This window comes from Trachemys scripta, chromosome 9 (genome assembly GCF_013100865.1).
Source record: "Trachemys scripta elegans isolate TJP31775 chromosome 9, CAS_Tse_1.0, whole genome shotgun sequence".
In the NCBI taxonomy this organism is placed as follows: Eukaryota; Metazoa; Chordata; order Testudines; family Emydidae; genus Trachemys; species Trachemys scripta.
Genome location: NC_048306.1, coordinates 91,669,029 through 91,696,769, shown reverse-complemented (window position 1 = coordinate 91,696,769; position 27,741 = coordinate 91,669,029). Strand labels below are relative to the sequence as shown.

The 27,741-nt window shown below is 42.5% G+C and overlaps 1 long non-coding RNA gene across 1 annotated transcript in view; it reads right to left on the bottom strand.

The window, feature by feature from the left end:
- The window catches only part of LOC117883218, a 62,769-nt gene extending 36,232 nt beyond the window's left edge, over window positions 1-26,537 (bottom strand). Inside the window, exon 1 of the long non-coding RNA XR_004647205.1 lies at window positions 26,421-26,537. This is a non-coding gene — a long non-coding RNA (uncharacterized LOC117883218). The remainder of the gene's footprint in view (window positions 1-26,420) is intronic.
- Window positions 26,538-27,741: the final 1,204 nt, after the last annotated feature.

Genomic DNA, 27,741 nt, shown 5'->3' with positions numbered 1-27,741 from the left:
TATTTGAGTCACTCGAGAGTCCGATTCAGTTCTAAGTTCTGCCATAAACTTTTATACTTGCATTTCCATTTACCAAAGTAATGAATGGTTATTCTCCATTAAATAACTGAGAATTTATTGCATTAGTTCAGCATAATACTGCTAATAGGAACCTGTTTACAGGTGCAAGAAAGATAGCTCAAATTTAAAATGCATGCCTACAGCAATTAGATCTAGCAGTCTTTCAGATAGCATATGACAGCTTCTCAGACAAGAGACAGTAGCATAATTTCCTGAGTTATAAAATAGAAACTAAAAAGTTTATCATTTTTTCAATATTTATTTGGAAAAACAAGAGTTTAGTAAACTAAGATTAGGGTTGTGGATTACGTGAGGATTCATCTACTGGTGGATAGAAGTATTTTTCGGACAAAATATTTTTTCATTGGAAAATGTCGATTTGTCAAAACTGTAACTGTTTCTCAGAAAAGGACAGTTTTGATGAATCTCCTAATTAGAATTTTTTTTTAAATTGATTAAATGTCCCATTTTGATATTTTCAAAATGAAAAGGTATTGGTTCAAAAAGATATTTGATTCAAAATTTTAGTTAATTTATACTAAAGAAAAGGTTGTTGGGTTTTTTTGTTTTGTTTTGGGTTTTTTTGTATGTTTTTTTTTAAGCTCAAAATTGAAACAAACCATTTCAAAATTACCTGATCCATATGCTTTTTTTTTTTTTTTTGGCTCATCAATTTGCAAAAAATTTTGAGATTTAAAATCTTCATTCCTATTCAGGATGGGAAAAAATGTCACAATCTCAAAAACTCTAACTGGATGGGAAAATTGTTTGACCCAGCTCTACTGATGGAACTTCAAGAGGACTTAGATGTAAATTTGAATCAATATAGTCATATTTTGAGGGTGGTGTGTTATATCTGCCAAAAAACAAATGAAATTGAAATGATGTTTCAGTAATTAAGTAATAGTTAAAATATTTAATTCTATTACTTTTGGTGGAACTGTCACAGTCAGTCCCATAACATCTGATTGGTATAAACTTGACTGGCAAACTGAAATGGTATAAACCAATGTATACTATACAGTATCTACTCTCATGTTCTCACATATTAGTTTTAATTAGATATGTTTTCTCTGGATGTAAGGTATCACTGGATTCCAACACTATTAAAGTGACTTAAAGACATTTTTTAATTAGAATATCTCATTCTGTTTGAAATTTCTATATTATGGTCTAAATTTTCTAGGGGTGTAGCCCCATGGTGTGTGTATTACATTGTGGAAATCTACATATATGAGTCTGTTACAGTCCCAACTAATAGAGACTTTGTTCTTCATACCAAACTGTAGCAGGTCATACTTTTTTCTCTGGAGGTCCCCAGTTCAATCCCCAATGTGTTGGCCAAGATGGCACCCATCACAGTGACATCTGAAGTTGCAAATGTAGAGGCTAGAATGAAGAGTATTCCTATATCTTTTTTTAAAATACAGGGCCAAAATATAGCTGGTGTAAATCAATGTATCTCCAATGAATTCAATGAATCAATATCAATTGACACCACAAAAAGAATTGACCAAAAGGCTGTATACTCTGTGTAGATTATTAAGACGTTAGATAACTTGGCTCAATCAGTTTATGAATCAAGGATAAATCAGCACAAACAGAGTTTATATATATCAGTCTCTGGGGAACAATCTTGCAGCAGTTCAGTCTGTCCTAAAGTGTGATCTAAAATGTGATCTTAATTTGATTTATATTCATAGTCCACTTGTTTAGGACAAGTAGAAGATTAATACACTTTACCCTCCTTGTTATCTAGCCTAAATACAAAGCATCTGGAAATATATATGAAATTGGCTAACACATTGGAAAAATCAAAATCACGGTAAGCAACAGGTGCCTGTATGGAAGAGTTAGAATTAGAGGCTGTAGTAGAGAACAACAAGTATCAGACGCTTTCCCCCTGCTGTAACCTTGATGTGGTGTTCTTGGCCACACTTGGCCTAAACTAAAGAAGTTTCTTTTCTCCTTCCTCTGCTGCAAGGACTCCCTATTAGAATTGGTTGGAAAATGGGGATAAGTGGGGGGTTCTATGGAAAATTTTGATTTTGTCAGTGGAAATTCAAATCCTAGTGTTTTTTGTTGTTGTTGTTGTTTTACCCAAATCCAAAATATTTTGATTTATAAATGCTGACACATTGCCTTATGGGAGTTGTAGTTTGGGTGCTTCTTGCTCCCATTACCCTGTGATGATGAGCTCTCTGATCAGATTACATATCTTATAATGCACCATGGTGTCCACATTTCAGAGGGGAGGCAGTGTCTTGTGGGTCTCCCTTGCCAAGGTGCTTCATGGGAGATATAGTCCAGCCTGAGAGCCTGGTCCATAAAGGAGAGTGGAGACATGAGGCAATTAACCAAGGCCCATGGTGGATTCTCCATCAGTGACAACTTTTAAATCAGGGTTTGATATTTTTTTTCTAAAAGACATTCCCTAGGAATTGTTTTGGGGAAGTTCTATGAGGTGAATTGTACAGGAGGTCAGACTACATGATCCCATAGATTCCAAGGCCAGAAGGGAACCAATGAACTACAGCTCCCATGAGGCATCATGCCAGCAAATCCAAATCAAGATATTTTTGGTGTTTGGACTAAATCTTCCGGCTTTGGATAGCTCAGTGGTTTGAGCATTAACCTGCTAAACCCAGGCTTGTGAGTTTAGTCCTTGAGGGGGCCCCTTAGCGATCTGGGCAAAATCAGTACTTGGTCCTGCTAATGAAGGCAGGGGGCTGGATTTGATGACCTTTCAGGGTTCCTTCCAGTTCTATGAGATAGGTATATCTCCATATTAAAAAAACTAAAATGGAAAGTAGACACTTTTTTGTGTTTGTTTGTTTATTTATTGCAAAATAGGTTAGTAGAAAACACAATTTTCCATCACAAAAGTTTCAGCAGAAAATTTTCATCTAGCCCTACTCCCTGTATAATTGCCCAACAGGGTATGTTTATGCTGCAGCTCGAAGTGTCATTTAGACAGACACATGATAATTTTGATTGAGTTATAAAAAAGCAGTGTAGCTGTGGTGGTGCAGGTGGTAGTATGAGCTAGCCACCCAATACAATCTGGCTTGTGACCCTAGGTAAGTATTCCTAGGAAATTACACCTCCAGCTGTGGTGTAGACATACCCACAGATGTTTCTCTAGCCCTCTGTAACCCAGAAATTGATTGAGTACAGTGGGAAGGCCTAGTTCTCTGTATAGGGGTGAATTTCACACCAAATTAATATTTTTTTTTTTTGTATTTTACCTACTGCGTCAACTACCAAATAATTAAAATCTTCTGTCTCATGAACCTGGGAAAGCAACAAAACCAAATAATAGGAAAGATATTATCCAGTGAGTGAGTCCATGTACACATCATACAACTCTGACACACCAGTGCAATGTTAACTTAGATTTAATTAACACATACAAATGCTTGCATCTGTCTCAGGAAACCTTGGAGAATATCACTGGTGTTCTAAAAATAGATACAGGTTCAGAACACTATTATTCTGAAGAATTTAATTAATCTAACCTGTGAAGTACCGAAAAATGTCATTTTAAAATAAGTATAAGAATGAAAGGTTCTCTTTCCAAATGTAATTATAGATATTTATGGGTGTAGCAAAGGGTTGTGAAGATAACACCTGTAATATCACTATATGAGTATATTCAGCACATGGTAATTATCAAACTTAAAATGAATTAACTTGATAAATACTTACTGAAATGGAAATGCACCTTACAAATTTTGCTAGGAGAGCTGAACTTTCTTATTACACATCCTTAATAAATACATAAATAAGTAAATAGAGGTACCCTCACAGTTTAGCTTGGAGCCTGTTTCTGCAAATACTGGGGCAAATCCTCATACTTACCAAAGCACTGCTCAGCACAGCTGAGATGGGTGGTTCAAAGGTAACTTTAAGCCATTTTTACACTCCACCACATCCCAGATCCCAGGAGCAATTTGTGCCAATTCTTGCCCTGATGTAAAGCAGAGGAGCCTCAGGGCTACTACACATTGCACCAGGTGCCCTCAAGGACCATTCCACCAACCAGAGATTGCCAGGGAATAAGGATGATTCAGACGCATCCCGCCGGTGGGGGGAGGAGCTGGAAGTGGAGCTGGAACCACATCAGCCGCCTTAGAACAGCAGAAGGGATCCCCTAGGCAGAGAGAAACCTGCTCTAGCCACTTGAAACCTATTAAAAGTTGTTTTGCTCTCCCAACGTGATGCAAAACAGCCTTAACGGGGCTGATCAGCCAACTGACTGTCTTCCGTGTGTTCCATCCCAGCAGTAAGCATTACACCCTTTGTAGGATCCATTCCTGAGAGAAGTTGCTCGTAGTTTTTTTCCCCCCAAAAAACCTTTTGTAAGTCAATTCAATGCTCATGAAAGAATCAGTAGTGGAAGGTAGGAAGTGGGTTTTCCTGATACAAACTGGAAAAGGTTCAGAAAGAGCTACAGCATGGTTCAAGGTCTGGAAAAACTGCCTTACAGTGAGAGACTAACGATGCTCAATCTATTTAGTTTGAGGTGACTTGGTAACAGTCCAGAAGTATCTGCCTGGAGGAGAAGCTTTCTGATAGGTGAAGACTCTTTAATGTAGCAAACGAAGGCATAATAAGATCCAGTGGAGGAAAGCTGAAGTTTGACAAATTCAGACTAAAAAGGAGGCACACATTTTTAGTGAGGGTCGTTAACCATTGGAACATCTTACTTAGACATGTGGGTGAGTCTCTGTCATGTGAAGTCTTTAAATAAAGATTGGATGCTTTTCTAAAAGTGAGGCTTTAGCTCAGCCAGAAGTTGTGGGCATGATGCAAGAACCACCTGGTGAAATTCTGTGGTCTGTGTTATATGGGAAGTCAGACTAGGAGGTTGTAATGGCCCCTTCTGGTTTTTAAATCCATTAAATCCTTTATGAACATAACAGGTATAGCATGTGTAGCACCAGTGCAATCTACCCTATGCTGCTCTAAGTTCTCCTGAGAATGCCAGTATGGATTCTACTGAGTACCTGTTTCAATGATAGTATTTGTGATGCAGGCAGTTATCCACTAAGCCCACCAAGTCCTTTAATAAAGGTCACCACCACTCAGACATAATGGTGATCAGGTGGTGCTACCATCTTGTTTTACTGATCTAACCTGTGACTGATAATAGAGACATAAAACACTGTAGGGGAGGGTGGGAGAGAGAAGAAATAGAAAAGGAGCAGAAACAGATGCACCAGGCCAAATTTTGCTCTCACTGTAAATCCAGACTCCATTGACTTGGGGAAAAGTTATTTGGATTTATGCCAGTGTTACAGAAGCAGAATTTACAGAGAACAGGGCCTGTACCTGTCTCTGAATTAAAAGCACTCATGTTTTCCTAGATGACCATGATCATTATGGGACTTAGAAGCCAACACTATTTCCATAACCCTCAAGTGGAGGGTAAAATAAAAAAGAATCCTTTTTAAAGGTTTTGAAATTCCCCAGGGCCTTCTGGCTTGCTGGTGATTTGATTTATTAAAAATTTTATGCACCATTTAAGTGGAATGTTCACATTTCTTACTTGTAAAACTGCACAGTACAGCTCTGGAGCAAGTTTGAGGTCAAGCAGCTGTGTGAGAGATTTGGACTCCTGAACCAGTCTTCCAAGTTGCCAATCTTTAACTGTGTGGCACTGTCTTTTGCCCAGTGGGTTTGACATCGATGATGTGTGAGAAAACAATGTCACTCCAGTTTTCAAATGTCTCCAAGTCTGCAGCAGTAGTCAACTGAGGGGTTGATAACTACAAGTTAGTATGTGAGATCATTAATGCCATGATTTCATTCTGAAAGTAACTTGTTTGTATTGGTGTACGTGCAGCGGCACTGGATCATTTTTAGCAGTGGGGGTGCTGAGGCTGTCTCTCCAGGAAGGGAGGGACCTGAACAGGGGTAAGGGAGCTGAGGCTGTGGCCATAGCTAGCGGCGGGTGTGGGGCCAGGAGCGGAGCCCTGGGCAGGGCCCAGCAGCTGGACCCCACGTTAGGGGCCCGGAACAGAGCCCCATCTGTGGGGCCTGGTGTGGGGCCCTGGGAGTGGGGGGCTATGAGTGGAGGCCTGGGAGCAGGGGGTGGGGCCAGATGCATTGCCCCGAGTGTGGGGCCAGCAGTTGGGGCCCCAGGAGCAAAGCCCTGGGCATGGGCCCCAGGCACAGGGCCAGCGGCTGGGGAGTGGGGCTGGCGGCTCGGACCTGAGCCAGGGAGTGGAGCCCCAGGCGTGGAGCCAGTGGCCCCGCATAAAACCTGCTGCAGCACCCCCTGCACCCCTACTTCCCACGCCTATGTGTGCATGTGACACAAATAATGGATATTAGCACAACTAAAGTGTCGAGTTTCACCGTGATGCAGGCATGCAAATCCCAGGCGTGCATCTCTTACCCCCCGGGAAACAAGAGGCAGCACTGAATGCACGGAGTGGACCAGAATGTCAGCAAATGTATGGTGGGGAGAGAATGGCAACTTGCACTAAGTACCATAAGAGCACTTCAAAGTGCTGCTTTTCCCAAAAGCATCCAAGAGGCTTAGAGGAAAGGGGAGGGAGGGTTGCGTGAGAATGGGCACTGAGGGGGTCGTCTGTTTACAGCACAAACTTAGCAATCATAAAAAATTGATCGTTTCATCAGTCTGACTTCATCATAGGCAAACTTCAAAAATTGAAGTACTTAATCATTTTCTCTGTTGTCACTGCTCAGGCTACCAGACAAAGTAGAGCATGCCAGGTGGATTTTCCCCTACATTTACTTTTCAAACGCATGCTCATTTGCAAATAATAGAGGAGGGATTGGCACCACTTAGAATGGTGCTAGACCTAGCGGGGGGAGGTACAAAGCATTACATGAAGGTGAAACACAAGACTGAGACATTGGTGGTCCTTTTTACAAGAGTTAACTATAATGATCTTGACTGATTGTAATTCAGGTAATAACAAGAGCCGTGCAAACCTTTCATTAAGAAAATAAAGGCATGTGACACTCAGTTCATCTGGGGTTCCCAATGTTTGGCTCATTTTAAAACCCTTTAATGTTTAAAGGAAACATTTTTCTGTATCCTGATTAAAGATGGAGTTTCCCAATAACCTGAGGAGTGAGTCCATCAGTTCTGCTCACCAAAACCTATGCAAACCCACATTGGCAATGTTCTCACAGCTGCTGTAATTGCATTCTGCCCTTCTAAATTGCACCTCCATTTTTTATTGAGTATGATATCGTCTTTGTTTCCTGCCCTACCACGCTTTGTAACTGCCATTTTACACCCCAGAGGTGACTCTATGTAAGGCCCTATTATTATTTATTAAAACCACTGTTGAATAATTTAGTTCAACTGGATCTACAAGAGCAAATGTCAACCATTATACAGCACATTTTGCTGCACGATTTTTCAGCTGTAGCAGTACTACAAATCTTGGGGCTGTAATATGGTGTTTCTGATAAATATTCCTGGAAGCAAGTCATAAAAGATTGCTGTGTAGTTCCTTGCACCACATGTTACTACCAAGTTAATAAAAACAGATGTCATTCTGACAATGAGCTGGCTAAACATGAGATACTGTAGCTCATTATCCCGTGGAAGTCTTCTGTCATATTTGATGACATTTTGTACATACCTCGAAGGTGTCTGGATAATGGATCTGTGGCACAACAATGGTGGTGTGCTTTACAGGGGACAGTCAAGGACCCAAGTAAAGCACCAATATGAACTTGCTTTGATGTGTTGTCAGGGTAGATGAAACTAAGACCACATCTGAGGTAATGAAAAATGCGCAATTATCCTAGGGGATTTTACTCAGCATTGTTGGGAAGACATGTAATTACATTTTTTGCTATGCCTGGCTACACTTCTGGAACTCTTCAATTTAGGTTTGATTATCTGATGATTACTAAAATTTCAAATTTCACTTCTTATTTTCTTGCATTTTTAGCTGGTACATTTTCCAAGACTGCTTTCCCCCAATGAGGGAAGGGAACCCAGAGGTACAAACAAGCAATGCCTTTGGCAGGTGTCTTGGAAAGCAGGGGTCAAAATGTTGTCAGAAAGGATTATAATCATTATGATTCACAATCATATATATAGTATTGTATTGTCAACTGGCAGGGCCAGAGTCTCTGGGACACCAAGGTAGCTTTGATCAGGACAGTGTAGGATTCCCCATCTGATGAAGTGGGTTCTAGCCAACGAAAGCTTATGCCCAAATAAATTTGTTATTTAGTCTCTAAGGTTCCACAAGGACTCCTCGTTGTTTTTGCTGATACAGAATAACACGGTTACCACTCTGAAACCACTACATATGGTGATCCCTGGGCAGTACAGAGCTGCCAGTGGCTTCTCTACCGCATGTGTATACCCTGCCCCCCAACATAGCGTCATATTCAAGGGAAAGGGGAGGGGGGTGTTCAGAAAACCCCTGCTCTCTGATGATTCTTGGCTATAGGATTAGCCCTGGGAGCCATTGGTGTTGTTTACAGCTGCTTTCATGGTGTTCTAACCCTGGGGTGGGCAAACTTTTTGGCCCAAGGGCCACATCCGGGAATAGAAATTGTATGGCGGGCCATGAATGCTCACAACATTAGGGTTTGGGTGGGGGAGAAGGGGAGGGCTCTGGTTTGGGGTGGGGGCTCCAGGGTGGGGTCAGAAATGAGGAGTTCAGGGTGCGGGAGGGGACTCCGGACTGGGGCAGGGGGCTGGGGCGTGGGGAGAGGTTCAGGGGTGCAGGCTCTAGGCGGCGCTTACCTCAAGCGGCTCCCGGAAGCAGCAGCATGTCCCTTCTCCAGCTCCTGCATGGCCAGGCAGTTCTGCACGCTACCCCATCTGCAGGCACCACCCTTGCAGCTCTCATTGGAGCACTGGGAGGGGGCCCCTGGAATGGGGCCATTGGAGCGTGTAGGAGCTGGAGGGGGGCTGTGCGGCTGCTTCTGGGAGCCGTGTGGAGCGGCCCCCAACCCTGCTCCCTGGCTGGAGTGCCAGAGTGGGGAAGCCCCAGACCACATTCCCCAGCAGGAGCTCAAGGGCCGGATCCGGCCTGCGGGCCGTAGTTTGCCCATCCCTGTTCTAACCTGTGCCAGGAGACTATACCAGTGCTAAGATAGCTTAGTATTGGAAGCCTGTAGAGATATCTTAAACCCACCTTTGACTTTTGTCCTGTGTCAAGCTCAGTTTGATTAGATCAAAGGATCAAACCCATAGTGTGAGACGCATTCCTTTCCACAAAGACAGTCAAGACAAAAGGAAACAAGATATGGAGCAAGTGTTCAGGTACGGAAAGATGTATGAACTACTGGAGAGAAGATGGCGGGAAAGGATTCAGTGAGTGTTCAGGAGAGATTTGAAGAGAAGGTGGTTGGCAGACAAAACGCAGGGGCAGAATGAATAAAGAAGCGAAGCCACAGGTCAGAAGAGAGGAATGAGATGAGTGTAAGGAACAAATAGTGGGAAGTGAAAGCAAAGATGTAGATGGAACCAAGATCATGTAAGGCCTTGAAACTGAGGACAAGGGCTTGAATTTGATGCGTTAAGAGGCAAGGTGATTACTGGCCATTTAGACGGGCTAAACAGGGAGAGGCAGGAAGGCTGGAGGGGGGGGTGTTGCTGAATTCATTTATTTTTCAATTACTGCGCATGGTCAGTGTGGGGGGAAAGGCACATCCTTACCACCAGAGGAGAAACCAATGCACAAGATGAAATGTAAATCAGCAACATGGCTGGTCCCATCTTTGTAAAGCCGAGCGCCCAATAGAACAGCGAGCGTGTGGTTCCTCCTACAGCTCCTTATTTTGGCAAAATGACTGAACACATTTGCAAAACTGGGTAAGACTGTGGCCACCCCAGCTGGGCTGTGCAAGGTGGGGAGAGCACAGGAGTCAGGCACGATGTGGTCCTGGCAGTCTCCTGAGTGCAAGGACTATAAGCAAAGTGCATTAAAGTGAATGGGAATCTTTCAGGCCTCAAATAAGGCGCGTGCCAGGCAGCTCTAGTCTGTTCAGTCAGCAGAGAGTCAGAGAAGAGGCTAGGGCCAGAGGGAAGTGGATGCTGCATCCGTGGCATAGCAACTGAAATCTCCCTGCACCCACCTGTGCTCCTTTAAGTACAGCCTGAGGTGCAATGTCACCCAGGGCTCCCATACAACATCCAAAGTGTGTCCCTAAAAGGCACAATGCCCCTGTCTGCCACCTTAGTATTGCAATGTTCCAAAATAGGCTGGACTTTTCCTCCCCCACCTCCACTGTAATGTGACTTATTCAAATTGACTTCTGAGGAAAGATGAAGAGAGTTAAATATGGAGCGTCCGGCTAAGCAACAGTTAAGTGAGGGCTTGTTACGTCTGAATGCTTGAATGGCTGGAGAGGAATTACTGTATTTAACGTGGAAAAAGAACCTATAACTTAGAGCAAAGGGATGCATTTTAAAAAGGGACATTTACAGGATAAACTTCCTGACATTAAGGTCTATTAGACCTGGGGCATGTATCTCAGCAGGCCTCCAAAGCTTTAAGATGTGCATCTTAGATTTGTTCTTTATGTTAAGCTTCCTTTCTCCCGTGAGAAGGATGAAGTAAGATTGGATATATTTGCTATTGTCTGTGTGTGTTTAATACCAGGCCCATCATCATGGTACCTGAGTGCCTCATATTCTATAACAGCCCAAATCATCTTCCAAGCAGCCAGCCTGGGTGTGGGACAACTCAAGGGGAGAGGAGGAGTCCACTGCAGGTCAAAGAACAGGAGTGCCTCAGCTCAGCTATGGAGGTGTTGCCTCTGAGAGCGAGATAACAGTTCCTCTTCCATGACCGATTTGTCTTATCCACTGAGGCTGCTAATAAGGGCACTAGTTAATGCCAACTGCTATGCTTTTTTTTTCCGAATCAAGTACTTGACCACGATGGACTATTAATATGATCAAACTCATTTAACAGAGGATACGGAACAAATATCAGTTTACAAAGCCTTTCAGCTGCTACTAATGTGGGCTGGATTTGAGTGAGCAACGGAGATACCATTACTTTTAAGGATTATTATTTGTTTTTTTCATACGTAGTACCTTAGGGGATGCATGGCAAATAACTGGCACCTATAAGTGGCACCAGGTTCTCTTACCCCATTACTAATCTCCTGAGCCATTACTCCCCCATTTAATTTTTAAATGCAATGGGTATGAAAGCATTGTGACTGTCTTTCTCTTTGCACAGGGGCTAACTGAATTGAAAGAAGCATGCAAACAGCTAACAGATAATTTTCTCACTTCACCCAATGTCAAACAGTTTGCAGAGGAACACACAGATGATACAAGCATCTAGCACAGAGGTGGGCAAACTACGGCCCGTGGGTCACATTCGGCCCGCGGGACCATCTTGCCCAGTCCCTGAACTCCTGGCTGGGGAGGCTAGCCCCCGGCCGGGGAGGCTAGCATGTGGGCAGCGCTCTGGATGGCAGGGTTGCGCGCTCCTGCAGAGCAGCGCGGCAGTGTGTCTGGCTCCGGCTGGGCGGTGCGGCTGCCAGACATGCTGCTCTGAGCGGAATGGTAAGGGGGCCAGGGTCAGGGGGTTGGATAAAGGGCGGAGGTTTGGGGGGGGGGAGGCGGGGGATGGGGGGTGGGGATTGGATAAGCATGGGAGTCCCAGATGGCCTGTCAGGGGGCAAGGGTGTGGATAGAGGTCAGGAGGCAATCAGGGAACAGGGAGCAGGGGGGTTGGATAGGCGGGGGAGTCCTGGGGGGCCCTGTCAGGAGGCGGGGGTGTGGATGCAGGTCGGGGGGCAGTCAGGGGACTGGGAGCAGGGGGGTTGGATAGGGGGTGGTGTCCTGGGAGGTGGTTAGGGGTGGGAGGTCCTGAGAGGGGGCGGTTAGGGGACAAGGAGCTGGGGGGGTTGGATGGGTCAGAGGTTCTGAGGGGAGCAGCCAGGGGGCAGGAAGTGGGAGGAGGCGGATAGGGGGCAGATAGGGGGTGAGGGCCAGGCTGTTTGGGGAGGCACAGCCTTTGCTACCCGGTCCTCTATACAGTTTTGCAACCCCAATGTGGCCCTTGGGCCAAAAAGTTTGCCCATCCCTGCTCTAGCAGCACCTCAGAACAGCAATATAACATAAGCCTTATAAAGTGCTGCTTCCTTCTGAAGGCTTGTGCTCATTATGTTGTGCCTTCTGTGTCCAAATGCAGAAACTGAAACAGCTACTTAACATGTAAAAAAGTTTTTTTTTTTTTTTTAAAGGCAAAAGTACTACAGTTCTCTGTGTAAAGATGCAAAGTGCCTCATTTGCCATCAAAGTTAATGAGGATGTCAGTGAGGTTCAGCTCCCAGAGGTCACTGTGGAGTCTGCCAAAAAAAAAAAAAAAAGAAAGAAAGAAAGAAAGAAGAAGAAGAAACTATGAATAGTAATGAGCATCTCTCCGTGAGGTAAAACAAAGAGGACGGTATAAGACACATAGCTCAGCTACATGCAGAATAATGACATTGTGAGCAGTGCCTCTTGTGTACTACACAACTGAATGAAGGCGTGCAATGTGTGGGCTGAGAAAGCTTTGAAGCAATCACTAAGGATGAATTGTACTTTTAGGTGCAGATTGGGCTGGGGCTGTGCCAGACTACTCCTGGGGTGCGGTTCCCAAATGCTTTGTGGACCACTTCAGCATACAGTGAGAGCTCATCTACTACAGCACCCCTTTAGGGACTGTAGAATACACTCCATTTCTAGTTAGCTTCCTCCTAGTGCTCCCTAGATTCCTCCTACTCCTCCCTGCCTGCTTTGGTTCATCATGGGAGTGCAGGTGTAACGCTGACAGACCCCGGTTGTCAGTGGGCGGGATCAAACCGGGGACCTATGGAGCTTAGTGCATGAGCTTCTACCGCATGAGCTAAAAGCCAAATAGCTGTTAGCTACGGCTGTAGAGCAGACTCATTTAACTCTCTCTCTATGTGGTCTCGGTGCCACTAAATGGGACAGAGCACCACCCCCAGAAGGTGTGAGGGTTACACAAGTAAAGCAGTCTTTGTTGTCCCATGAGTGCAGGGACTGCACAGATCTGGGCGACGGTGCGGGGGACAGACATTCTAACATGCATGTAATGGTATCCATGGGCCATTGCAGAAGTGTAGAATTGCAGAGTTTAATAACACTTTGCTTGTTCCATCTCCTGACACACCCTTGGTGTGGCTCAGAATACCCCCTCTGTAGCATTCCTACAAGGTGTGATGAGGGTTGCAGAACTTTCTACAGAAGGCCTGTTCTCCAGAGGATTGGCACCACAGTGAATTCTCCAATCGTCACTCTCTGGAAGGTATGGGTTCAAAACCGGTAGCTAATTGTTCTAATCTGTCGAAAAGCAATGGGTGGCAGTACAATGTAACTGGCCACCAATGTCTTATCTTTTCCTATACAATCTTTTAGTATAAATGGGCACGTGAATAACAGACAACTGGTTGTAGAACTAATGTGTCAATCAATGAATCGTGGAGTTTTGGTTAAGTAAACAGAAAGTACCAATCATCTCATGAGAAATTCTATTGTCACCAGAGACTAATTCCACTCCTTACTGGGACAAATTTCCTGCACTGGGCCCAAGATTCCCAACCGTATTTTACTAATGCAAGAGGGTTGTATGAGATTCAGAGAGCTTCAAAACCATTGGATGATTACCCACTCTGAACTAGTTAATCCACCTCTGTTTCAAGCATAGTAATAAGCAGTTCAATTTACTGGATTGCCTGCTTCACAATGCAAATGAAATGCAAAACCCTTACATTAATAGTGTTGCCCCTGTGCCACTCATGAGACGACACTATTATCGTTATTAACATATGCTGCGCTATGCGTATTAGTATTCAGGAGTGAAGTGCATGTGTATAAGAGACAGAATATTTTCAACAGCTAGCCCACCAGTCTGGAACTAATCCTGTTAGATGCCAGTATGACTGTAAATCTCAGCACTTTCAGATCACAATGCAAAAAATAGCTTATTGGACCTAGTTTTACCTCAGGCCCTACACATTTAGGACTCAACTCTGCAAGCAATTATGGGTGTGATTAATGAGACTATTCACGTGGATAAAGTTAAGCATGTGCCTGAGGGTGTGTCTATAGGAACAGTCAGTGCACAGGAAGCTGGGATGTAACTATCTCAGTAGCCTGCCATGTGTTCTTTGTCCATGCAGACCTTGCTGGCGTGTACTGAACAGGGCCGGCTCCAGGCACCAGACCACCAAGCATGTGCTTGGGGCGGCACCTGGAGGGGGGCGGCGCGGCGCCGCGCTCCGGCCCGAGAGCGGGGCCGCGACTGGGCTCGCCGCCCTCCCCGCGGCGCTCTGGCCTCAGGGGAGAGCGGAGCCCCAGCCGGGCTCTCCACCTTCCTCCTGGCGCTCTGGCCACTGGGGAGAGCGGAGCTGCAGCGGGCTTGCCGCCCTCCTCCCGGCACTCTGGCCGCCAGGGAGAGCGGAGCCCCGGCCGGGCTCGCCACCCTCCCCTGCCGCGCTCTGGGGAGGAGGGGCCGGCGGGAGGCTTTTTTGCCTGGGGCGGCAAAAAAGCCAGAGCCGGCCCTGGTACTGAAAGTTCCCTAATGTGCTTGGATCTACCCCGCTTTAAGTGCACACTAGGCTAGTGAGAAGTAGATTTACACCCCAGCTTGCCATACACTGTTTGTGTAGGTAAACAGAGGTGATGGGTGGCCATGGTTCAGCCCCTTCATATCTATCTCCACCTCAGGGGTGTAGGCACGACTTGGCTGGATCGCACAGGGCCCACCCAAATCTGAGCAGCAGACACAGTGTTTAAAATGGAGGGAGGTTGTGTGTGTGTGTTGGGGGACGGGGGGAGGTGGCTTGCAGCCCCAGGGGAGGAATTGATGTAGCCAGGTCACTAAAGGGCTTAGTCTTTTGTAAAGCTGCTGCTGCCTCATACTGCACCACTTCCCCTTCAATACTGCCCGCAATTCCACCCCACAATACACAACTCCAGTTAGTGAGTGACAGAGAGGTGGCTGAGCCACAGAGTAGTGTGGTGACCCAGTTCACAGGCTCCTACTCTCAATCCAGGCTCTGCGCTGTTCACCATTGGCACAGGCTCTGGCTCCATCCCATTCCACCCAGCTCTGGTTACTTCCTCCCCATTGGCAGAGATCTGTTCTGCCTCTGCCCACTGCTGGGGAAGGGCCCTGGCTAAAACCTGATTGGCTGATTGCTTGGAACCTGACAACCAATGGGAAGGCACTAACTGGAGCTGGACAGAATGGGATTGAGTCGGATCCAATACTGATGGGGAAGCAGAACTGACCAGAGTGGTATGAGGCCAGCAGTAGATTTACCAAAAGACTGAGCTCCTCCGAGACCTGGCTCAATCTTAAACAAACAAACATTCTGGGGCTGTGACCCCCTGCAACCTCTCTCACTTTAAGCACTGTGCTTGGTGCTCAGATTTGGGTAGATCTGCATGGTTATTGGGTAGGCCATGGCCCACCTTGGTCCACCTCTGGCTACGACCTTGCTCTAACCAGCCCACCCCCAAGAGTATTGCCATCAGTTGCGTCTGTAGGCAAGCCGTAAGTGTTTTCTGGTGCTTCAAACAAAAGAAGAAGAAAATCAAAACAAAACACACGTACAAGGAAAGAAAAATAAATTGCTATGCAAAATAAACAAATCCCATTCCCTGGTGAATGGCTGGAAGAGTGAGAATAGGGCTTTGCACCCTTTTTACACTGGCTTTTCCTAGGTGCAAACAACTACACAAGGTGCAAGGCAATGGAAAATCAAGTCCATGATCTTTAAATTGACTGTGTCCCTTTGAAATACTCATTCTCCTTCTTTGCACATTTTTCATTAATAGATGATAAGGCCAGAGGGGATCACTATGGTCATCTAGTCTGATCTCCAGTATAATATAGGCAATAGGACTTCCCTGAATTAACTTCTGTTTGAACTAAAGCATATATTTTAGAAGAACATCCGATCTGGATTTTAAAATTGCCAGTAGTGGAGAATCCAACACAACCCTTGTTAAGTTGTTTCAAAAGTTAATATTGTATGTGTCTTTTACTGCAGTGCGAACAATCTGGGTTTTTTTCTCCTCCATTTTATACTATCCCTCTCTGGTCTAAGTTCAGAAGGAAACAATGTGGGCAATGGATTAATGATTTTACATATCTATAGTTCTTTCATGCTATAAGTATGTCCTATTTTATACTGAAAATGTATAACGATCTATAATGGGGACAGTTTTAATGAATTGGGTTCATCATATTTGCTATCTTGCTGCTAGATTCTTAGTCAATCTAATAAAGGAATAGCCAACAGCCAATTCTGATATTCTTTAAGCAGGTCAGTCATAAGCCAATTAGCTCTACCTACTTCGTCTCCAAGGTCTGAATAAAATATAGACCATTTTGATTAGAAGCACAGCACCAAAATGCATGTCTTAAAATAGACTAAGAAAATACACAAAATCTCATGGAGTCATTAAAGAAGTCTTGATCATACTGAAGTCAATTACTTGTAATACAGTTTCCCCTGACTTCTCACAGAATACAAACTTCTAGATTCAGACTGTGTCATTCCAGTTTTATTAGATGAATGACGCAAGCACATTCTGCATTCATCCTGTCCTTTCAGTTCAGAATATGTCTTCTCTGGGCATTTGACAAATTAACTTGTATGAGATCCATCCTGCAGTCCTTACTCAGGCAAAAGCCTGTTGAACTAATTTTAGCAAGAGTATAAATGGGTGCAATCCCAAGTGAGGTCATACATGCACCAGAGATTTATTTGCCCCACCTTAATTGACCTTTCATGTCAATCATGAAATATATATATGGGAAATACTAGTAATCAGAACTGGTTGAATAACAATCATCAAATCATTTAATTCAATGACTTTCATGATAACTGAGTAATTTATTTTTAAAAGATCTTTTGTTTAATACCCAGCTTGTGTAAATAGAGCTGACTGAAAAAAATCACTAAAATGTGGGAATAAAAAAAAAAAGTCTAATATTCACAATCTTTTTTCATTATTTGCCAACCTCTATTAATAGTAAGTCTACATGGTCTTCTTTGCAAGTAGTAGTTAGTAATAAGAGCTGTGTGAATAACAGATTTTTGGCTTTGTTGGGAATTACAAAAAGTAAACAAAAATGCTTTTGGAATCAGACTGACAACAAATATCTTTTACATTTTCAGCAAACCAAAAAGTCAAAAAAGTTTCATTTATTGGCAAACGAGACCTTTAGTTTTGACAAAATCAAAATGTTTTGGTACTGAACATTTTTTGCCATTTTTTGAATTTTTAAAAATAGAATAAAATTAAAGGAGATTTTGAAACAAAATGTCATTTCAAACTAAAAGGTTGAAATATTTAATTTAGAAAATATCAAAATGAAACACTTCAACTTTTAATTTTTTTTAAACAAACAATTTGACAAAACCAACATGAATCCATAAATATTTCAGTTTTGCCTATGGTGCCTTTTTTGGCGACCAAAAAAAAAAAAAAAAGTTTGGGTCAATTTTTTTTTCCAGTTCTAATAATGACGAAAAAATACCACAGATGTCAGGCAATGCTCATTACGGAGGTCACAGACATCTCTTATACAAATATTCCTTTTGTTAATTGAAATGTCCATGAGCACCTGGCACAGGTAGATATGTTGCAATGGAAGCCAGGATCTGACCCATGGTCATAGACCTTAATCTGGCTTGCACATAGTATATGCTTTAACTTAACTTCAGTGGGGAAATTCAGGGATGGATCAAGACCTTAGAATGGAAATGCTTAGACACTTTAGCGATACTATATTGGCTTGAGAGTGTCTGGTAGGAGGAGCTGAGGCTGCGAAATAGTAATAGCTAGACCTTAGCATTTTTCATCCCTAGATAGCAAAGCATTTTACAAAGTAGGTCAGTATCACTGTCACAGTTTTACAGATGGGGAAACTGAGGCATAGGAAGGTGAAGTGACTTGACCAAGGTTACCCAGTAAACCAGTTGCAGATCTTAGAATTGAGGCCAAGTCTCTTGAGTCCCAGTTTAGAGCCTTATTCATTAGGCCACACTGCCTCATGATCAAAATACCTTACCAAACTTCTAGACATGGCAGGCCTTGAAACAGCCCTATTAATGGTGATGTAATAGTACAGGATCTCTATAAACTACCTAACTAAGAAGAAGAGGTAGATGAGGATTTAAAAAAAAAAAAAAAACTAACAAAATCATCCAAAGCACAGGAGTTGGTGGTAATAGGGGACTTCAGCTACCCAGACTTCTGTTGGGAAAATAATACAGCAGGGCACAGATTATCCAACAGGTTCTTGGAATGCATTGGAGACAACTTTTAATTACAGAAGGTGCAGAAAGTGACTAGGGGAGAACCTAGTCCAAAAACTTTCATCCACCCCACTGGTATAAATGGTACAGGTTTGTTACAATAAACAGCTAGCCCATACCTCCATTTATATCTGCTATATTCAATTAGATGCTGTATCACAAGCAGTACATGAAAGAGGAAGTGTCATCTAGTGATTAGAACTCAGTAGTAGCAGCAGTAATTTCAGAGTTCTGTACTCAGGGCTGCCACTGATTTTCTGCATAACCCTTGGCAAATCAGAATCTCTGTCAACCTTGTCCCCCCACCTATGAAAATAGTATAATACTCAGCCACCTGACAGGGATTGGGAGGCTTATTTAATTAATTTTGTCACAGTGCTTTAAGATCCTCAGGAGAAAAGGACTATAAAAGTGAACGGTATCATTAGTAGTACAAAATGCATGACTTTAACAAGACAGACCCATCAGAAGTTAGGGAGCGATGTAGACTAAAAATCTAACCTTGTAGGTTTTTATGCAGGCAAAAAAAAAAAATGTAATGAGAATTTTGAATGAGACTATGTGAACAGGCCACAAGGAAGTAACATTTAGGGTTATAAAATTTCCTCATGTTAATAAGCTCTATTGGGTGTGTGTGTGTGTATGTATGTATGTGTGTATATATATATATATCCATTTCATACTGAAAATGCAGAAATATTGAAACCTCTTATCAAGCAAATCAGGGTATACTTTTTTGATTTAACAGTTAATTATGTTGGAGCTAATTATTAAAGCTCATGATAAGTGAACAGCAGAAACCAGTGTAGCTGCCCTCTGAAAATGCAAATGTGCAGTAAACATTTTCCTGTAATATACATCTTTTTAATTTTCAGATGATTGCCTGGCCTACATCTATTACCCTTTTGCATTTTTTGCTGAGCTTTAATTAAAGTTGAAGTCTGTCTTGATTTGCTGATTAACCATCATGAGCAATTTAAAAGAAAGGGTCATCATCTTAAAACATGCGGGAGCCCACACTTAAATTACTCCAAAACACTGTAAAATCAAGTCATCTCTTTTTTTAAAAATGGGAGTTCTGATCATTTTCAAAGTGTAGATTAATTCCTTACTTATGCTTGGAAAATTTGGAGCTGTTCTTGAAAACTAATCAAGGGAACCTGGGGGGTAATGTAATTTGCAGCCAAAGCTGATCTGATCTGATCCCATGGTGCATAATGTATGAAATAAGTTTCTCAAGCAAAGGATGTTAGCCAGTATCTGTGTTACAAACCTTTGCTTCAGATAGTTACCTTGTCTCTCATATTTGACACTGTTGTTTTGTTGTAGTGCTTCATTTAGATTTAGGTTGCAATTAAAGGTCACCTACGTGATTTTTTTTTTAAATGGGGTTTTGCTCTTTTTTGGACTGATTTCTGTTCCTTAGGTATCAGGAATGCCAACCCTGGTCTATCCTTGCTCTGCTGGAGAACTTTTTAGAGGGCTTAGTGGATGTATATCATTATTGCTTGTAACTTAATTGAAGAGGTGGTGAGTTGAAACTGTAACAAATGTGTCCTTTCTCCAAAAGGTTAATTCATTGTTAAAGTTAAACCAATGTTAACAAAGAAAATACAAATTTGTAACTGTCTGTTTAAAAATCCCTTCCTCTTTCAATAGTTTAATTTTTATTCTTGACTTTTGTGGCTCCATCATTTCTCTAGCTCACTGAAAGGCTGACTCAGTCACCAAGATCAATCTGCAAGCTGGGGAGGAGGAGAGGAGAGGAGAGGACAGGACAAGTTTGGTGCAAGCAGCCCCTGCAGATGTCTTGGCACCATCTCAAAGGTAATAGCAAAACTGATCCCTATGGAGTCAGGGATCCACATTCTCCAAGGTAGAGAACAAATGTTTACCGTGAGTTTTACAGACGAATAAATTGAGGGGCTGAGAGATTGAGGCAACACTTTCAAACTTGGGTACCAAAAGTTAGGTACGCAGGCCCCAGCCTTTGCAAACACTTATGCCTATATGTAAGTAAATGGCAATAATGACATGTGGAAAGTTAAGCACACATGTATAGATGTTTGCAAGATCAGGGCTTTAATCCATATTTATGCTAAGTGGCTTGTTTTTCAGAGGTGCTCAGATCACTTATTTTACTGCCTAGATAAGGCCTCGAGGCATGTACGATTGAAAATGCAGGCCTAAGTGGTTATCCAAGGCTACACGGTGAGTCAGTGGCTGAGCTAGGATTAGCATTCAGGGATCCTGAGTCCCAGTCCCCAGCTCTAATGACAGGACTGCTTTGAGGGTATGTCTACACTGCGCATTCCTTACAGTGGAGTGTGGAGTACATACACTGCATGCTCCATGACAACAGGGGTTAGCAGTGTAGACGGTGAGTAGAAAAAAGACATGCCAGAACCTTAGGTACATGCCCTACACAACTTTCTACATGCCCAAGCAGTCTCCTGCCCCTTGTCTACGATGCTATTTTTAGCAGTGCTGACAAAGCCTTTCCCTGCCACAGGGAAAGACACCGACAGGGAGGAGGTAATAGGGAAAGGTTCTGGAAAGTCACTGAAGCTGTTTTGTTAATTACTGTACAAAGTTAGAACAAGAGCTGTACAGAAATCAGAATTTCTTTCCTGGAGAACATTTAGCATTACCGGGAAAAAAAATAGATAGGCAACATTTTCCACAGGAGAGACATTTTTAAAAAAATACCATTTTGGAAGAACCGACAAGGAATTCTTCAAAGATTTCTGATCCCATCTCCCGAGTGCCCTGGCTCCCTGAGTCTCAGCAACCTGCATAGTGAGCTGTGGAGGATCAGGGGAGTTTGGAAGCTGGGGTTTCCAGGCACCCAGCTCCTTAAAATATGTCTGGTTTCCATCGAAAGTTTTTTGTCAAAATCAGCTCACCCCCATGGAGTGTTTTGGTGTCCTCAAAGGAGCTGAAACCAAGTAGAATAACAATTATTTTCACGTAATGCTGAAACATTTTTTCCTTTTGTTATGTTACAGTATGTACATTCATCAGTATCTGGCATTAGCAAGAGATTAGTAGGCAGACAATACAGTTCTTTAAAGAATTCAATAAGCTTTGTGTATGCCTCGGGAGAGACATGGAAAATAATAGTTCAACTTCTAGGAAACTTAATCTAATCTGTAGGGTAGGACATTTCAGGCACAACCTCTGAATTACAAAATAGTGCCTTTACGCATTAAACACCAGCACATCCGAAGACGCTAACCTCAAGGTTAAACAATCTGCTGATGCTAAAGAAATGAAAGCAATAGTTATGAATTACAGCTTTAGATAAGCGGTGCTTCACAGGAAGTGAACTGATGACCCAGGCAATCATACAGAACACAGAAATGGATCAATTACTGACTGATAATGATGCTTCTCAAAACCTCTCTCTTCAACAATCCAAAAATGGATAATTTTTCACCTACAGGATTTTGTTTTACTGTGAAGAAACAAGTGGCAAAACCAACTCCCAGATTAAATAGGTATTTATGTGTGAAACTCAGAAGGGGTGAAGGTTCAGTTTAGATGAGTGCCAGTAATGATGAGCATGCCTTTCTCAAGTTTATCTGAATTTATCTTAACCTCCTAAATCTGTAAAGTCGAGTCCTGATCCTGCAAACTCTTATCAAACTTTATAAACTCACTGCATAGAATTACTTTTGAATCTGTTTGCAGGTTTGGGGTCTTGGACTGGAAATCTTATGAGAATGTGTGGCTCATGGTTTTGGCACTTCCAATTCCAGTTAAAAACAGGAAGTGCAAATGTATAGAAGAAGTTGGAGAGAGGTACATATTAAGGAGACGTGAAAGGAGGTGTAAGTTACACCAGTTTAGGGGCAGATCCACAGCTTGTGTAAATCATCATAACTCCATTAACTTTACTTAGTCATGCTCTCTTAGATTCACCCTTGAATTTGGCTCTGAGCAGAAGGGGGTAACTATAATGGTTCTGTTTTGCTCCTCAGTGAAGCTGGGAACTCTGGTGCACTAGCCTTAAATAGGAGCATTCAGAGAAACCTTGAAACTGGGGAGAAATATGTACCTATATTTTAAACAGTGAAATACCTTCTACAACCCTGATGTTGTGATTGTCTGGCTATTTACAAAAAGTAAATTGGGAATGTCAATAACATAAAATGTGTATATTATATTCATTGCAGTGGACTTGTGCTGTAGAAGTGTTTTCTTGGTTTCTTTTTTTTTTATTGTTGTAAGTGTGCTTGTTTCCAATTTAAAGTAATGCTGAGAAATATGGAATGGCTCGATTCTTCATTTTAAACATTTTCCTAAGAGGTTTGTTAGAATTAGGCTATATTCTGCCCTCAGCCTGCATTGGGACTCCCACTGACGTCAAGCTACATGTGCAGATCGAAGGCAGCTCATGGTCCTTAGAGACAAATTGCTGTTCCTTTTATATCCTGGAGTGTATAATCTACAGCAGCAATCCATTTTGCATATTATGGTGTCAAAACTGATGTGTCCATCTTTACTGAAGTGTTTTCCCACAGGTTATTCCCGACATCTCTCATGCTCCAAAGTATCTTACAGGGATTTATTTGAATGACTCTACATGCTCTGTTATATAAGAAGGTACTCAGTCGATTAGACAGATGGAGAAAAAGATACTATTCTTATGGATCTTTCAATCTGCTAATTAAAGAGTATGAGAATATCTATGCAGATCAAAGGCTAACTTTTCAAAGGTCTCTAAGTAATTTATCAATTGCTGCTCACAACCTACAGACCTTACATATTTTTACCTTTGAAAGCCTTCCACTGAAGTCTCTGGAGGTTACCTTATTAAAATATAATGCACTGAGCTTCTCAGCAAAAAATCAGCAATGATCATGTTCCTAGGTCCCGATTGTCAGAGGATGGGTGTCAGCACCTTCTGAAAATTAGGCCTTTTTAAGACGTCTGCAACTAAAATTAAGCCCTTTAGCAAATATTGACCTAGATGTGCTTTTAGGAATCCATGGATCCTTCTGATCTGGGCCAGGTGTTGCTTCCTTCCTGCGGACGGAACTCTTCAACATTTAAGCCCCTAGGACTTGATTAAACTTTATCTTTCTGAGATCTGAACAAAGACAATAACTTGTTACAACAAATTAATTTCCATACACTGCCTGGACCTCCTGTTAAAGAGAGCAACATGTCCCCCCTCCCCCAAAAAGACTGCTATCACTCTTTCTGACCTTAACCCAACTTGTAATTACACCTCTACCACGATATAACGCAATCCAATGTAACACGAATTCAGATATAACGCGGTAAAGAAGCGCTCTGGGGCTGGAGGGCTGCGCACTGCAGTGGATCAAAGCAAGTACGATATAACGCGGTTTCACCTATAACGCGGTAAGATTTTTTGGCTCCCAAGGATAGCGTTATATCAGGGGAGAGATGTACCAGAAATCATGTCATCTTAAGATTTCCAACCTGATTTCATGAGCAGTGAGGGGTCCAGATACATCTAGAATAGCTTCAGAAAAGAACTTTGTGAGCCAAATCTCCAGCACTTTTGGGATTTGCTCATCAGTACTGCAGATTCACCAGTACCTTGCACCCTGACGCTGGCTCTGCAAGCTAAATTTGCTGTGATTAGTAGGGCTGAAAGAAGAACGACGGCACTAATATTCAAGCTGTTTGAAGAGAGGTTTACTGCCCCCAAAAGAATCATTTAATTATAACACACCATTTTCTTTTGATCTGCATATAAAAGAGTTAATTTGCCTAGGCATGCACCAGTGGGGCTAGTGGATAACGGTTTATATTAGAGATGTGCCAAATGGTTCAGTAATAATTCTGAATACAGTTGAGACCTCTTAAACATGTAGCCTTGGTGCACAATAATTCTGTTCAATTAATAGGTTTATTTCCTTCACAGATAGTCTTTTAAAATTGTTCCACCATCCATGCAGTGCTGTTGGGAGGCATGTTGTAAATATATTCTTTTTAGAAGTGAACTCCAGGGGCTTGATTCTCCTGTTACAAAGCTTTAAAATTGGTGTATCTTCACTGATTTCAACAGAGTTACTCCTGATTTACACTGGTGGAAGTGAACCCTAGGGTTTTGTTAGATGTTTTTGAGAGCTTCTGTGGATTCCTGCTAAATTAGATACAGCAACTGCTAATTCTCTATTGCTCCCTTCCTGCAGCAATAGAGAGGAAATTTGACAATGTTGTGTTTATGCTGTCTACATTATAGCATCCACCATTCCTAGCACTGTTGGAGCCATATTTATGGTTAATATGGCTACCAATTTTTCTAGTGCAATCACACCCTTAGATATCTAGACATACAGCCTCTTTGAATCTCTGAGTTTATCTATATATTTTAAAAATATAATATCCTATAGTTATGGGCCAGAACACAGGAATAATACTAAACTCTAATGTTTTGGACCATTACTGCAGACAACTGTATAATTGTCTTATAAGAGATCTTTATCTGGACATCATTTATAGAGAACATCATTGATATTAGGAGCCTCTTATGTTTTTCTTTGATAATTAAAATAAACATAGACGCTTGCTTAAACTCAGATGTCTATTCAATTAATAATACTTAGAATTTACACAGCACTTTTCATTCATAGATATCAAATCACCTTATTAGGTCAGGCAAGTGTTGTTATCCCCATTTTACAGCTGGGAGAAAGAGGTGCACAAAGGTTAAGTGATTTGCCCAAGGTCACACATCAAGTTGGGCAGAGTAAAGAGTAGAACTCCAGCTCTTGACTCGGTTCTTCTACATACTTGGTGGAGATTATGAAAATCAAATCCCAATATGTCTATGGATCTAATCCTACAACCCTCTGAACATATGAATAGTCCCTGTGATGTACATTAGGTGTTTGCAGGATTGGGCAGTTAGAGTTGAATTTCAATGAGTACTTTTTCTAATGTTAATATTAAATTTTCCTTGGATTTTCTGTATTATTTCAATATGCCAGCTGTACAATTCAACTTAACACTTCACATACCCTCACTCAGTTTTCCAATGCAACAGAAAACCAATAACTGCATATGGCGTAATATTACTGTTCCTTTACATAAGGTACATAACCTTAGCTTGTGAGGGAGGTTTATTTGCAATCACATTGCCTGATCTAGAGCCCATTGACGTCACTGGGGTCAGGATCATGCCCTTGTCCTGCTGGTATTTATCCTAGCCTTGGAAAACCCATTTTACCCCTTTAAAAAATGATCTGATTATAAGTCTAAGCACAGGCAAACACACAGAGAAAAACAAAGTAGCACAGACTCGATTGTGGACAGGAAAAGCGAAGCCTTTATGAAATTCTAAGACTAACTGTTTTCTTTTTATTGTTCTCAATGTTCATGGACTCCACATAGATGTGTGGGACTTAGAGAAACTTCAGCAGTGAATGTCCGAAAGGTATCACAATGCCAGGAACACAGGTGGAAAATATATTTAGTTCCATTCTGAAAATTGTGTACAATAGCTCTTAAAAGATTTCTTACTTGTGGAGGGTACTAGTCCAAATTTCTGTGCATGCAAGATAGGTTTAATCAACCGGCATTCTGATTCAACCCTGTCAGCTCCTATCCCTACAATTTCCTGATTCCCTTCTTCCCCCAAAAGATGGGAGCCCCTCTCAAGCCCTGCTGGACCCTCCCCTTACAAAGTGCCACAATCCAGCCCTTCCCCAGGGCTAATTCCTTTGCTCTCTTTCCTGCTCCCAGTAGGTTCCATTACTGTTCCCGATGCTGTAGTGATCCAAGCTGCTCTCTATCCCCCTGGTGAGGGTTATAATGGAAAGCGAGAATGCAGCACGTGCTTTCCATCAGCAGAGAGGAGATTTAGGATGGGATTCACTCTTCTGCATCTGGAGAGCCCCTCCCTGTTCCACTCTTCCTGCCTCCTTTAAATAGGAGGGCTGGGGGTAGGAAAAGGGTGTGGCATGCAGGGGGGGGGCTGATTTTTAATTACAGTTTAAAGCAGATTATTTTGTTTAAAATTATAGAAGGAGAAAAAAATTAAATGAGCAAAACCTGAAACTCACAGTGTCCAGGGCTGGAAGGCACTCCCCTTGGCACTGCCCTTTGGTGAGACTCTTGCTGTCAGAAGACCTCTTCTTCCCACAGTCCAGATTCTATGTGCTTCCCTACCCCAGTCTCTCTTTCTCTGTTGCCTATAGAACCCTGCCTCTTATCCACTCTCTTACTCATTGCCAAAGCCCCAGGGTGTCATCCCTGCCTCCCACACAATTTTCTAGCCTCACCACACTGTCATTTGATCAAGGTTATTTGCATTACTTCTGGTGAACCAGCCATTTGCTGATGCAGCTAACTCTAAATGTCCCACATATCCAAGGATTGGCAAGGGCTTGAATTTTCCCTACTATGCACCAATATCAGCATTAGCAATAAGAGAATTGGGGCATGTTTAATCACTAATATTTTGCACAAAATTAAATATCTTATGAGTCTTCATTCTGCAATAGCACACAGGGGAGAATTTAATTTCTCTGCTTATGATTTTAGCTGGAGGTGCTGCTAGAACAAAATACTTATTTTCCTTTGATTTTTTGCAAGAAACGCTGCTCCCATTCCCAGCTACAGCTTGTAATAAAATAACTTCTCTTGGCTTAGATTTATTGCATTCCTCTCTCCCTCTATTTGCAGGAGCATTGCAGGCAATGCTGCTCAGAAAATTTAGGTGAGCAAATTTCAGTGTCTGTCGCTCTCCTTGTTAGGTGAGTGGGAAAATTAAACTGATTCTATCACAACTTCCAAATATACCGGTGGCACATTATATGCTGTGGCTTGATAGTGAAAGAATTTGTCTGTGCCTCTTTCCACACCCTCTTCTCATTAAGCTAACAAAATATTTCATTCTTTGCCCAGGCTAGATGTGGAGTTTTTGTGGTGAAGCATATTTTTTCAGTCACCCAACGTCCTTAGCTGCATTCTAATCTCAGATGCACAGCGCCCACTGATGTCAATAGGAAGGCATCGCTGGGCTACACAGCAAAGAAAATGAGATTCTCTCAAACAGATGTTCCTAAAATGCAACTATTTCTCTAATTGGTTCAGCTGTCCTTTCTTCTCTATCATACAGGCAGGCAGTCATAGCTCAGTGCTAAGAAGAGTAGACGCCAATGGGATTTCATTTTACTAATAAGGCTGTTGTTTGAGCCTCGGATGGTGGAGACCATGTGGTGGGCAAATCATTCCACACGATTTTTCCACCTGTTTCTCTGCCCTACGGCGGCCTCTGTGTCCCTCCATTCAAGTTCTGAATGTGGCCTTTCACACAGAGCCGGCTCTAGGATTTTTGCCGCCCAAAGCAAAAACAATTTTGGCTGCCCCCCCCCCCCCCCT